Genomic DNA, 15152 nt, shown 5'->3' on the forward strand with positions numbered 1-15152 from the left:
GTTCTGTTTCTGCATTCAGCTTTTCTTTGTTTTAGATTCCACATACAAGTGATACCATGCAGTGTTTGTCTTTCTCTGTCTGACTTTTTTCATTAGCATAATGCCCTCCAAATCCATCCATGTTGTTGTACATGACGGGATTTTCTTCTCTTTTTTTAGGACGGAAAAATTCTCCTCGTGTGTGTGTGTGTGTGTGTGTGTGTCCTATTTTATTTATTTAGTCATCTTGCCAATAAACATTTAGGTTGTTTCCATCCTTGACTATTGTGAATAAAAGCCAGATATAACCTGCAATTTTTTTTTCCAAAAAATAAACGTTGCAAAAAACATGGAAATACAGATCTCTTTAAGATAATAGTTTCATTTCCTTTGGCTGTAGGGCCAGGAGTGGTATTGCTGGATAATAGGGTAGTTCCATTTTTAATTTCTTGAGGAAGCTTTATGCCATTTTCTGTAGTGTCTGTGTCATCTTATACCACCAATAACAGGGCACAATGGTTCCCTTTTCTCCACAGTCTTGCCAGAATTTGTTATCTCTCGTCTTTTTGATAGTAGGTATCATAACAGGTTTTAGGTACCTCCTTTATATGAAGACTGGGAATTACAAACTATCTAGGTGGGTAGGTTACATTAGTAATGAATTTTATTTTGGTAAAGGTGACTGTTTTAGATTAGGATCCCCAATAAGCAGGCCCTGAGAAAGGATTTGAATGCAAGGAGTGTTTTTGGGAAGTAATCCCCAGGATGCACTGGCAGGGGGGTGTGGAGTGAAACAAGAGAGGAAGGGACAGGAGAGCAGGTGCATTAAAAAGCAAGTTAGCTTCCATGAGCCCCTGAAGCACCATCTCTTTGGAAGCTTCTGAGAGAGTGTGCAGAACACCACCATCTCTCAACTATCACACCTGAGATGTTAGGAAGCTAGAGTGTAAGTTATCCATTGCCATTTGTCATTGACTGGGGGCAACTCCCAGGGACTCTGGCTCCCCAGCACTTTTGGCCTGTTTCATGTATGGATCAAGCATGGACCTGTGGCTACAGAAAGACCTCAGGCAGAGGGGCACAAGTGTTAACACAAAGAGGTTTGTAGGCAATTTTAGGGCAAGTGCTGATAAGAGGGACACGACCAATGTCTGCTCCAGTCCACCCCTTGTATCACCACATCCACTCAGGCCCTGCCTGAAGTTATCTGTTTTGTAACTGATTCCACAAAGTTCTGGCAAGTCTCTCTCTCTCTCTCACATGCATACACACACACACACACACACACACACACATAATTTCCGAAACAAAACTACCTCATTTACTACCCATTTTATTTTTATCTTTTAAAATTTATTTATTTGAGAGAGAGAGAGAGAGAGAGAGAGAGAGTAGGTGAAGGGCAGAGAGAGAGGGAGAGAGACTCCCAAGCAGGCTCAGCACTGTCAGCACAGAGCCCAATGTGGGGGCTCGAACTCACCAACTGTGAGTGAGAGCATGACCTGAGCTGAAACCAAGAGTCAGACACTTAACCAACTGAGCCACCCAGGTGCTCCTCCACCACCTGTTTTAGAGTCTTCTCACTTTCAGCCAGCACTTGTCCTGGCTTATGTCTCCCACCTGGTTGGGCAACACAGACCTAGGTCCTCGATGCATTGTCTTGAAGATGTCAGATTATCCCCTGAGATGGAACACACCAGGAGGCTCCACAGTGAATTCCATGAGTTCTAGCCATGTTCCTCTCTGCTCCCAGTATGCAGCACAACCCTACCAGCTCATGTCAATCATTATAGTAACTCTTTTCTTTGCCCGCTCTTCTATTGGCATGGGATGCCCAATATGCCTGGATAGCAGCCAAAGTTCTAGGTGCAGTGAAGGCTCTGCCCCGCCACCCTTCCCTCCCCCATTGTCTGTGCCCTTATGAGGTCATTCTCCATTCTATCCTGCTAGCATGTTCTGGCCTGCCACAGTGTGTGAGACTAGCGCTCGCTGCAACCAGAAAACGTCCCCTGGCAGAGATCAGCAATCAGAAGTCACTGGTGTGTACAACCAAGGGATATGGGAGAGAAGTGACAGCATCTGTTACACTTATGCTACAAAGTATTTGTTATAAAGGGGGGCTATGATCTTGTGGTTTATAATAAGAAAGACATATTTGTTCTTATGGCACAGAGCTCCTAAAGCTCTTGGAATTTCCTAAGTGATGAGAGTGATAAAGATCTCTTTTGTTATGTTAATGAGACAGCTCTCGGAAAGCACCTAAGGATAGGTGCAGAATCATCCAGGTGCTTTGAGGGTTGGAACTCTCAGCCCCATCCCCAACCTCTAGGGAGTGGAGAGGGGCTGGAGGTTGAATTAATCACCAATGGCCAATGATTATAATCATGCCTATGGAATAAAGACACCACAAAAACGCAAAAGGAGAAAGACTGGAGAGCTTCCAGGTTAGTGAGCGTGTGAAGTTCAGGGACAGTGGCATACTCAGAGAACATGGGAGCTCTGCACCATTTCCCCACACTTTGCCCTATGCATCTCTTCTATCTGGCTGTTCCTGAGTTACATCCTTTTATTATTTATTTATTTATTTATTTATTTAAATGTTTATTCATTTTTTGAGAGAGAGATGGAGACAGAACATGGTTGGGGGAGGTGCAAAGAGAGAGGAGGAGACAGAATCCAATGCAGCCTCCAGGCTCTGAGCTGTCTGCACAGAGCCCAACACAGGGCACGAACCTACAAACTGCGAGATCATGACCTGAGCGGAAGTCTGACGCTTCACCCACTGAGCCACCCATGCGCCCCGAATTAATGGACCTGTAATCTTGTAGGTAAAGCGTGTCCCTGAGTTCTGTGAGCTGCTCCAGCAAATTAATAGAACCCAAGGAGGAGGTCATTGGATCAATCAGCTAATCTATAGCTGATTGACCAGAGGCACATGTGACAAACAGGGCTTCAAAGTCAGAAGATTGGGGGGGGGGAGGGAATGGGGGAGTCTTGTAGGACTGACCCCTTAACCTGTGGGATCTGATACTATCTCTGGGTAGTGTCAGAACTGAAGTGAATTGTAGATGCCTCACTGTTGTCTGAGAACTGCTTGCTTGGTAGTATGGGAGAAAAAAGTCACACTGGAGTATGATAATAGTTATGAGGTAAAGAACCACTGGCTATACTATGAACTATACATTTATGTGCCTAATTGCATTTGATAGCTGGACTCTAAATCTTTTATCACTCAAGGTATCCTTTATTTTATTTTATCCTTCATGTTATCATTTGGACATCAAAAATCTTTACATAAGGAAGTCCTGGGGACAGAGAAAAGGAAATAAAGCAGAGCAGACATAACCAGTGTCCTCCTAATTTTCAGGACCTCTTCAATAAGGACAGAGAAATACAGCTGTAAAAGTGAGCAGGACTTGAAGAGCTCAGTTACTGAGTACAACGTGTGAGTTTTCTGCAATCAAGTGGTAACAGAGAGTAGTCTGTTCAGATCCCACTTAGCTCTACTGCTTGGGTGCAAGAGGGAACTTATTTTAGCCATCGGCCCAAATATATTGGTTAAATTATTACCATTTTAATTTGGAGGCAGCTGAGAAAATATATGGCAATTACTCCCAGTGACCACTAGATTCAAGATGTCTTTTCATTCATTAATTATTAAGGATTGGGCTTTTGTAAGAGGAGGTGATGGTGACCTCTCTCTCTCCCTCTCCCTCCCCCCCACCTCTTTCATTTAACACCTCTTTCATAGAGGTGCTATGAGGATTTCTGCCTGTGTGGTAATGAGGTTCAGTAGCCTGCTTTGAATTTGTCAGTGGAAAAGGTGTTATAAAATTTTAAAGTAAAAAATATACTACTACTAATAAGGATGTTGATCTTGAAATGCAATATGAAAACCAGAGACTGGAAATTTAAAATTTGTAATGAAATGCTCTAAAGCTGTGATCTCTTCAGACCTCTGGAGTTCAGCAGGGGTGGGCCCAGGGAAGACTTGGATGGAAGAAGATGCAGGATGTGGTAGCGGTGATTCAGTAGGTGGCCCTCTTCCATCCCAAGGTGGTCCGGAGCCAGCTCCCAGCCCTGGGTTATGGAGCACTGTGCTGCAGGAGAACCATCCATTGGATGAGATGTAAGACTGAGTTTCTGACCACCTCTGCTCATTAAAAATTCTGGGGCATTTTTATAAGGTTAAGGATGTATCCTTGTGTTCTACAATCTGGTTCCAGTTGGGTAGCAATATTGGCTTCTTGGTAAAGTCTAGAGAAAAGAAAATGCATGGAAATTTCAGGAAGATGGTTAGCATTCCTATAGGAGAAAATTCAGATAGATTAATTCAAAATTTTATCCCCAAATCTTATTTTACAGAGTAGCAAAACAAAACACCTGTTTGAGTAAGTTTCTTAATGGAGTGTAAATGTATTTGTAGATGAGAGATAGATCCCCTTTCTTGGTAAGTTTATATAATAGGGGTTAATTTAAGGAACCACTCCATTATTTATATACGGTGATGAAATGTAATTTGAGGTATTTTCTGGGCTTTGGTTCAGTCTATTGAATAACTCATCTTTGGGATAGTAAATTGAAAAAGATACATAGTGAATGATAATTGTGTTGATTTAGAATAATCTGAAAGCTTTTCTTCACCCTGTTTAGCTCTGTGTCATCCGTAACTTCCTGAACTCTTAGTTCTATGTCACCTATAACTTTACATGTAATACACTGTGATTACAAAAATCAGAGCAAGAATGTAAAATTTATTCTTAATAAGAAATGGACTAGGGTAAAAAAAAAAGAAAGAGAAAAATTAGTATAAAGATTAGGTCAAGAAGAGGAGAGTGATTATCAGAGAAAACTTGTGCATTCTGAGATTTATTCAGTCACCCCTTTTTTGGGATGTGAGAAGAACCACTTTGCTTTCTCCCATGCATCACTTACTATTCTTACTGAGCTCAAAATGCCCCATTTCTAGATTTTTGTTAAAGAAAATCATTGAGCCTAAGCTCCCTATGTAATTTGCCATTTCTGTGGAAAGTTACCATAGCGCTGTGGTTCCTGTAGAATGAAAAAAATGCCTCACAGCTTCAGGCAGACATCAGCTCAGATTAACTAATATAGCACTTCCCTCTCTGCCTCTGAATGTGAGATATTGATTATATTGAGAAGCCCTGATGTCTTCTTTTCTGAACTCCATATCAATGGAAGAAATAGTAGACTAGCATATTGCTTTCTGTATTTAAGTCTTTATGAGTACATAATAGTTACCTATGCACACTGATTACTTCTTTTCTACAGTCTCTACAGGTAGTTATTTTTAAATGTTGTATTTTGACACTTTTGCTATGCTTTTAACATACTTATTGTGTTCAAGCCAACCAGACATGCCATAGTCATAAGTGAGATTGCCCTTTGGGGGCTAATGCTTTGAGGGAGGCAAGAATATAAGAGACAGTATAACAGTATAATAAATAGCCCTAGATTCTGTAGGATCCAATGCAGCTACAAATAAAAATAACATGTAAATGTAATGATAACTGGTCAAGTGCCAGTATTCTTTAGCTACATTTACTTAAAGGTACAAAATATATAATTGCTGGATCATGGTATCAACAGATCAGGAATCCAGACTGAATTGTGGGGTACCTTAGCCGAGGGACCCGAAATATCTGTGTCTCTGTTTATATTTATTATGAATTATCCTCGTTTATAGCAGTTAGGATGCTATCATTCTCTCCTCCCATTTCATGTGAACAATGTTAATAAATCGTCTTTAAAAGCAAAGACTAAAACTATATTTAAATGAAGTTTCCCCAAAGTTCATGCTAAACCACTTTTCTTTTACAAAAGACGTACACTGGTACCTGTTTTTGCTAACTGAAAGAAATCGAAGAGGATTTTGACGTTTATGAAAAGAGGCAAAAAGTGCAAATAACATTCAGCATGTGTTTGACAGCGAGCCGAGCTGTTACAGAAGCCGTGCACACTCTGAACAGCGAGTGGTACCAACAAGCTTCTTCCTGAGAACTACGCTGAGCATCTCAGCTTAAGCCACCATGACTTTGACCTGTGTCTGTAGGCATTTGTGCTTTATCTCGATTTATTTGTGCACCCATTAGCAAGATGTGTCTTAAAGTATCAGCAAAGCCTCAGAGAGGTTATTTTGAGGGTCTGGGAATGCTCAAAATTTTCCCAATGGATTAATGGTAATTGCTTCTTTGCTTGACTCCACTTGGGGTTACAAAACTTTACATAGATACACTCTACTTTCAGATTGCAGGGGAAGCCTGTACTTGTAAGTATTTCTTTTCAGGATAAACTGCTCTATGAGAGCCAAAGACTAAATTTTTATATTTTTAATATTCTTTAGTTATTATTTTGCTTTACATGATATCCAGCAATTATTTTATAACAGAATTAACCAAATATCAAAAGAATTTCAATGTGTGACTAGTACAGAGAAAACCAGTACATTTTTTAAAAATGATCTGCCTAAGCATAGGCAGAAGTAATAGCAATTCTCTTTTTAGCAGTATCACAGATAATGCAAAATATAATTTGTTTTCTTTTTATATTATAGATTTACATGTAGTTGTGAGAAATAATTAACAAATTCACATACCCTTTACTCAGTTTCCCTCAGTGATAACATCTTGAAAAACAATAGTACAATATCACAAGCAGGACATTGGCATTGATATAGTCAAGATACAAAACAGATTCAGCAACACCAGGATCCCTCCAGGTGACCTTTTGTAGCCACACATATTTCCTAACCACTCAGTCCCTGCACCTGGCTCCCAACCTCTGCCAACCATTAATCTGTTCTCCATTTCTATACTTGTTTAAATTTCAAGAATGTTATGTAAACAGGGTCATACAATATACAACATTGGGGGTTGGCTTTTTTCATTCAGCTCAAGTGTCTGGAAATTTATCTAAGTTTTTGTGTGGATCAGTAGTTTGTTGCTTTTAATTACTGAGTGATTGGTATTCTGAAAAATACATTTGTTAAGTTCTAAACACACCTTACTAGGAATGCTGCTTTACCTAGGGGATCCTTGTTTTTGAGTAAAGTGCACAATGAAAGAATAATAACACATAATGAGAGGGCTATTTCTTGCTACAGTCTACTTTTAAAATTCTGGTAGTTTAAATGAACTATGAGCAAAAACAACATGAATGTATCTGGAAAACACAGTTAACATATTTTTAAATTACATTAATATAAACATGCATCCATGATCATGGGAAGTAATACAACAGTTTTGTTCTCTTCTGTAGCGCAAAACCAGACCTAGAGCATTCCAGAATGCTGCTGATAAGCAGGTATAAAGGTACAAAAGACACTGAAGGGCCAAAATCCATGTTGCTCAATAAACTGTTCTACAAACTGGGAATCTCTCTCTCTCTCTCTCTCTCTCTCTCTAATGTTTATTTATCTATTTTTGAGAGAGAGAGTGAGAGTGCAAGTGGGGTAGGAGCAGAGAGAGAGGGAGAGAGAATCCCAAGTAGGCTCCATGTGTCAGCACAGAGCCTGACACAGGGCTCCAACTCATGAACCATGAGATCATGACCTGAGCCGAAATCAGGAGTTGGATGCTTAAACAACTGAGCCACCCAGGCACTCTATCTATTGGGGAAAATAAAGCTTCGTAAGATTTCAAATATTTTGAATGCTGGCTGCTATGTATGGAAACTAACAAAGTCTTATTTTGTATTTCCCCAAAAGCAGAATTGGGAAATGTATTTGAGAAGAGGCAAATTTTATTTCAGTGTTAGAGAAGGCTTCTCCCTGCCTTTGTTTTACTGAGATATAATATGTATAGACATTTGGCTAATTATGATTTCCTCCAAAATGATAAGGAGGCTCAAAACATTTTATTAGCCTTTAGGAACACTGGTGGATTTCATTTATAAAAGAGGATTACATTTATAGACCAAAGATGTTTCTGAGCTATGCATATTTTTTTTTCCTGGCATCTTTTTATGACATGCACAAAAAGTAATAGTTTGGGTGCTATTATAACTTCTGAGGGTAAAGTAAAAACTAACTTTAAAATTCAGTGGTATTGGAGTATCAAAATAAGTAGGCTATACTTACATATTTTTTCTATCAAGTAACCATCAAATTTTTCTCTATAAATATGCTCTAATTGAAAACACAAATGATCCTTAAATTTGAACATTTTAAAGTGGTCTGCATATCAGTATCAGCTGTAGAACTGAGGTATTTGCTCAGGGAGTCAGTAAGAGCTCAGTCCTGGACAATCTATCAGTAATTTATTTGGTGGACACTGTATTTTTTTTCTTCTACTTCTCCCCCCAAAGTAGATTTTTTTTCATGTTATTACACATTCCTTTTAAATTTTAGTAAAATGTGTTCCTCTTTATAAAAGTACTTGATGTCTTCTTTGGATAGAGAGGCCCTTTACTGCACCTACATAAATATGGAATGTCATTCATTCATGAAGATGGTGTTACAGAAAATCAGGGTAACTCTTCCCCTATTACGTGTTCTCTGTTCACCTTTGCCTCAACATCAAAATATTTAGTTTCTGTGATTTATTATTGTATGGCTCTATCCAGAGTCCAGTGGAAGAGATCTGTTGTTTGGATTTGAAAATTAAAGTGAATGGTCTCAAAAAACAAGGCATAAAAGTGAATCTTTATTACTCCCAGGCTGTTGTTAACATATTGCATATATTTTGAGATGAGGGTTATTTTTAAAGTAATTATTACTGCTCAGAGATTAGTTCACATTCAGTCCAACCCCCATCCTCTTACTACCATTTACTTCTGCAGACACAATTGAAAATTACTATTCATAATGATGAGTCTGAGACACTAGACAAATTTGAATCATCACAGAAAGATTCAATTAAACCTGTCATGCTGATCGCACTAAAGCAGAGAAGTGGAACAGTTTATTTAAAAAAAAAACTCTTTAGGGGGCGCTTGGGTGACTCAGTCGATTAAGCATCTGACTCTTGATTTCAGCTCAGGTCTTGATCTTGGGATCGTGAGTTCAGACCCTGAACTGGGCTCCATGCTGACATGGACTCTGCTTAAAACAAAAGCAAACTCACAAAAAAACATAAAGCCTCTTTAAAACAGTAATATGAGCATTTTTAAAGCTCTCACTACTCATACTATTTATAGTATTTTGCTATTTGTATGAAAATAGACGTACAATAAATGCATTCACAGCTCTTTTATTTGACTCAGGTACTATGTGCTCTGCTATCATGGCCTGTGATTTCCTTCCTTCTTAATAGTCTTGTCCTCTGAGGTTGAGACATTAAGGGTGTCGAGGAAAGCCTTAAGTCTTCACTTCTATACAGAACATCACCTTTAGATATGTACGTATATGAGACTCTTAAGTGAAAAGCATGTGGACTACACACATTTTATCATTTATCATTATTTAGGAGACTACACACACACACACACACACACACACACACTTGTATCATTACATAATGATTCACTTTGAAGAGTTGCAGTTGTAGAGGAGTTACTGAAATTACTGGTGTTACTAATGAGTTACTAATATGATCAATGAGAATAACTGATGTGATAGAGAACACATGAACGTATGGTAGGGAAGATTTGGATTCTAGGCCTGGCCATGATCATGTCCATCCTACAAATCATACCGAGTATGTCTCATTTCCAAATTTGAAAACTAGATAAAAATCATGCATTTGAGTTGGAGACCAAGTGAGGGAATTTATGGGGAAGTGGCTGGAAGGAAGGGCTAAGAAATGTGAACATGGTAGTCTGCAAGCTACTGAGACCTTGGGATTCACCCCATGTTTATTTTAACAGCCTTCAGAAGGCGGCTTTATATTTTATTAGTGAATCAAATATTAACTGTTTCAAAAATTCCCAGAAAGTGCCACCAGTTAGAGGTGTGCCTGAGATTATGATCTCCTCAGGCCCTGTGCCTGAAACCTTTGTCTGCAAAGGGCTTTGTCCTTTAAATCCGATGTGACAATAAATATTATCATTTTCTGCATGTGCCACAAAGTGAACAAGGTTGGGAACCCCTGTACCTAAAGCACTCTGATTTCCTTGACAGTTTGTTTAGAAAAGGTGGAGCCAGCATTTAACAACATCCAAACGTGTTGTAGGAATGCCGGCTGTGTGTCAGACAACATGGATACAGAGGGCACGGAGGGTAAAGCAACTGTCCTGGTGGTTTGTGCTGCAGACAGTCTGACGCTTTGTTAAAAACTTTTGCATGGGTCACCATCAGTCCTCACACCTTGCTTTTTCCTTTAGTGTTTCTATGCAAGTTCACAATTGTATTTCGAAAGCTGTTACTTAAATTCTTTGGAAATTAAACGGGAGCAGCACTCTACAGAAAGAGTGGGATGTTTGCACTTAAAAATACAAGTTTTCTATGTGTTTTCCTCTGACTAGATGTGGAGCAATGAGTATTAGTATGGTCTATCTTGGCAAAATGTTTAATATTTTAAATTAAAAAAAAATTTTTAACATTCATTTATTTTTGAGAGACAGAGCATGAGTGGGGGAGGGGCAGCGAGAGAGAGGGAAACACAGAATCCGAAACAGGCTCCAGGCTCTTAGCCGTCAGCACAGAGCCCGACGTGGGGCTTGAACCCACAAACTGTGAGATCATCACCTGAGCTGAAGTCAGACCCTTAACCGACTGAGCCGCCCAGGCGCCCATCGATTTAATGGTTTAAATTTAAATTCAACTCCTCAAGTAGTGTTGTTAATTGGAATAGCTGGAAACTATGTCACAGATCACGATGTGAGAGTTATGACTCTTTAGTAATTTTTATTTAGACATCTCCTAATCCTCCCTTCTCAGCTGACTTGCTACCCAGATGCATATGGTTAAACTGATTTTTTTTTTCTGCTGGGCCCACAAGAAAACGGCTGTGGATTATGGACATTTCATCTGAGAATCCATACGGAGCTTTCAAAACAGTGATTTTTTAAAAGCAACTTTCTATTAAAAAAGTGATGCTCCATGATTCTGCTTATCAGTCCATTCTGGGCAGCAGAATCTTCTAGGCAAGATTTTGAGGGATCTGTCCACTTGAGCAATTAGTTGTATAAACATATGAAGATTGTCTTTAACTTAGACTTTGACAGAGATACCTGTTTCTTTTATTTGTGTATCTATTATTCGTTGGCTTTCTTCATTCATCAAGTATTTATTCAGCAAGTATGCACAGAACTACTACCCTGTTCCGAGCACTATTAGGGTCATCGGTACTACCCAGCAAACAAGCCAAAGATGTCCATGGCCTTTGTTCACAGGGCACTTACACCCTAGTGAAAGGAGATGTAGGATAAACAAGACAACAAATAAATGAGCAAGACTATAGCTAAGTGCTATAAATAGACTGCAACAGGGTAGTGTGGTAATAGATGAAAAAACGTGTGTGTGCACAAGGAGACCCAAGACTTTTTCATGTTTGGGAAAAAGCTTTTCTAAAAAGGTAACATTTCAGGGGCGCCTGGGTGGCTCAGTCGGTTGAGCTTCTGACTTCGGCTCAGGTCATGATCTCTCGCAGTCTGTGAGTTCAGGCCCCGCATCGGGCTCTGTGCTGACAACTCAGAGCCTGGAGCCTGCTTTGGATTCTGTGTCCCTCTCTCTCTGCCCCTCCCCCACTCGTGCTCTGTCTCTCTCTGTCTCAGAAATAAACATTAAAAAAAATTTAAAAAGGTAACATTTCAGACGAGAACTGATGGAGCAGAAGGAGGCAGCTTGTGAAGTTCTGTAAATACTAAGGTCATGAGCAAGATTTCCAATTTGACCTGCTAAAGAATGGAAAGACAGCTTGAGGAGCAGGAGACGAACCCATCAGAAACCACTATTCAGGTGAGGCTATTACATGTTTTAAATATAATTTCTTTTAATGTTTATTTATTTTTGAGAGAGACAGAGCGTGAGTGGGGGAGGAGCAGAGAGAGAGGCAGACACAGAATCGAAAGCAGGCTCCAGGCCCTGAGCTGTCAGCACAGAGCCTGACACGGGGCTCGAACTCACGAACTGTGAGATCATGACCTGAGGTGAAGTTAGATGCTTAACTGAGTGAGCCACCCAGGCTCCCCGAGACTATTGAATTTTAAATTAATTAAAATAAAATATAAAAACTCAGTTCCTCGGTGGCATTATGTTTCAAGTTCTCAACAGCCATATGTGACTAGTTGCCACCATACTTGAAGTGCAGAGTATATCTGCATCATTGAAGAATGTTCCGATGGACAGTGTGGCACTAGTGAAGTAGGAGAATTGGAATAGGGCAGGTCACAGAGAGTGGTTTGCAAAGATCATGAAGGTCCCTGTAGGTGGCCATGAGAACTGCAAGTTCAGTGGAAAGCCTCTGGATGGTTTTAGGCAGGGAGTGACATCATCTGACTTGCATTTTAAAACTCTCATTCTGACTACTGTGTGGAAAATGGTAGGAGAGCAAGACCAGTGAGAAAGTTATTGCAATGTCCTGGCCAGGGATGATGATGGGTCTTTGGTTGGTTATTGTAAGAGGGAGGGTGATAAGTTGATGGACTCAGGATCTATTTTAGAGGTGGAATCAAAAGGACTTGCTAATAGATTGGAAGTAAAATAAGGTAAATAAAAGAAGGAATTGAGGGCAGTGCCCTCTTTTGGGACCTGAGCAGTTAGGCTCAAGCCTTTTCGCTCAGGTGCTTAAGCTTTTTCCTATGGTAGGAGGACTGGGGAGAAATAGTTTGGGGTGGTGGGGATTGGTGGAGGATGGCAGGGAGGGAGTTGGAAGTCAGGAATTTTGTTTTGGATGCATTGTATTTTAGATACCCATTTGATATATATGCATAGAGGTCAGGGAGGTAGTAGGGAATGAATAAACCCCTGCTATAGAGTATAAACTTTTAAAATTTAACAGAATTCCCTTAAGCATAACTATATTTGGCAAATGATATGCAACCGGGCTGATTTCTAGATCCTCTTCACAAAGCACTAATGAAAACACGGTTGCTAGATTTAGCTAAGTGGAGAGCTTTACCAAATGGATTTTTCCTTTCCATTTTCCACACTCTACTTTCCCGTGGGTGCCTTTTTCTTACCCTCTGGCTGTGTTGTCACGTTCTGAATTCGGATTCATCGCTATCTGTAGAAAATAGGCAGTTTTATATCTGGGTGATTATTCAGTGTCCACTTTATGTACTGGGTCTCACTTCACTTAATATATTCTGCCCAAAGTTTGTCACTTTTTCAGTACAGTGTTGTAGCTTTCTGCATCTCTCTAGTAAGAGTATTTGTTATTTTCATTCATCTGCTTCCAGGTTTGGGATGATAATGAAGGTAAAGGGGTGAGGGAATCCACCTTATTTCCCCTGGGTGGGACAAATAACTTTCTGGGTGTGATTTTCGTTGAGAATGGGGAGAAGCCCGGATGCCAGGACATTGCCTCTGTAATACCATGGAATACCTCAAGGATGTCAGTTTAACATTTAGATCTAGTATTTTTGTGTTGGTGCATTAACAAATGTCATTCTTATTTTTTCTATTACAGTTTCTTAAAATGTCGACATTCCATCTCTCATAAATTCAATTTTTATGATGATGATTATTTTCTAAAGAACTGAGATAATTGTGGGGGTGGGAAAGAGAGAAAAGTGAAATATTCTAAAATTCCCCTCACTATGCCTTTCTTTCTAACCTTGATACATGCCGTATTTTTCATTTTAATATGCTGTTTTTGATCACCATTGGATATTAGCATGATTTTCCATTCAAGGTTTTTTACTCTGAAGTGTTCCAGGTAGGCTCTGGCATATGAATCATATATCTAAAAAGGAAACTCAGAAAAGTATGTGTGCATGCTAGGGGGCTCATTTGTCTTTGGCAAAGACATTGCTGCTTCTGTTTCCTTAATTATCAAACAGATGGTGCCCACTGCCATTGACTAGCTGCCCAACTTGTTCTCCATGTGATAGTATAGTTCTGGACATCTGATGGAGAGTTGTATCATCATAGCTCCTCGTATCCATTTATATCATAAATTAATATTAATACCTGCCTCTAAGGAGAGCAGGCTGTTTCCCATAAAGCTAAGTTTAAGACTTCAGCCATCTTCTCCCCCCTACCTCTATGAATTAATTTTATCTCAAGTATCTCCTTTGGCTTTTCTTTATATTACTTCATCTCTACACACAAAATACAGTGGCATATTGAACCAATTATCCAAATACTCCAGGCTAACAACACACTTTAACCTGGAATGTCAAGATAATTAAGACAAAATAGGATTATTATTAATATTAGTGAAGGCAAATGACATCTAAGGTAGCCATATTCAACATGAACAAGAGTGGACGATCATATTCTTATGTTCTAAATGTAAAAAGGAACTAGCTCCCAAAACTGATGGATTTTAAAGGCCCACTGGGTGGATATTGAATGATTTTTCATAATCTGCCTAAAAAGTTAGTTTTAAATTTTTTCTTTAGTTTCTCAAAGACTAAATTCCTACAGTATATGAAGCATGCATCCTGTAAACATTCATAGCGAGGGTCCTGATTTTTTTCTCACAAGCATTCTTTATGGCAGACATACTATTTCACAACCATAGTGAGTCTTCTCAGAGCTCTCCTGCTGTTAACCTACCTGGCCTCACTTCTCCCTTGAGATTTCTTTTAATTCCTTTTAGGCTTCTTAATTTGGTAAACCTTCTTGAGGCTGGGGTCACTTAATCTCCATGTATTTACCACCCACCATCAACAGCTGTTGCCTAATACTCTCCTACCCTGGATTTTTCAAACAACAATTTGGAAAAAACAAACTAACAAAAAACCCCTCCCCCAACTCTTATTTCCCAATTTAATAATGCTGTTATGGGGTGCCTGGGTGGCTCAATGGGTTAAGCCTCCGACTTTGGCTCAGGTCATGCTCTCATGGTTCATGGATTCAAGCCCCACATTGGGCTCTGTGCTGACAGCTCAGAGCCTGGAGCCTGCTTCAGATTGTCTCCCTCTCTCTATGCCTCTCCCCTGCCCACGTTCTGTCTGTCTGTCTCTCTCTCTCTCTCTCTCTCTCTCTCTCAAGAATAAATAAACATTAGAAAAAATTGAAAAATAATAATGCTGGTACTGTCTTGGTAACTTTTTGAGATTTTCCATCATTTGGAATAATAGGAAAGGCTTCGGTTCTGTTTAAA

General features: G+C 39.6%; 1 long non-coding RNA gene across 1 annotated transcript; it reads left to right on the forward strand.

Moving 5' to 3' along the window:
• The first annotated feature begins 1931 nt into the window (after positions 1 to 1931).
• LOC125920157 (uncharacterized) lies at positions 1932 to 7031 on the forward strand. The gene is made up of 3 exons (XR_007456972.1): positions 1932 to 2018; positions 3347 to 3424; positions 5824 to 7031. It is a non-coding gene; the product is annotated as an uncharacterized LOC125920157 (long non-coding RNA).
• The last annotated feature ends 8121 nt before the right edge of the window (positions 7032 to 15152 follow it).

This window comes from Panthera uncia, chromosome B4, assembly GCF_023721935.1.
Source record: "Panthera uncia isolate 11264 chromosome B4, Puncia_PCG_1.0, whole genome shotgun sequence".
NCBI classification, from domain to species: domain Eukaryota; kingdom Metazoa; phylum Chordata; class Mammalia; order Carnivora; family Felidae; genus Panthera; species Panthera uncia.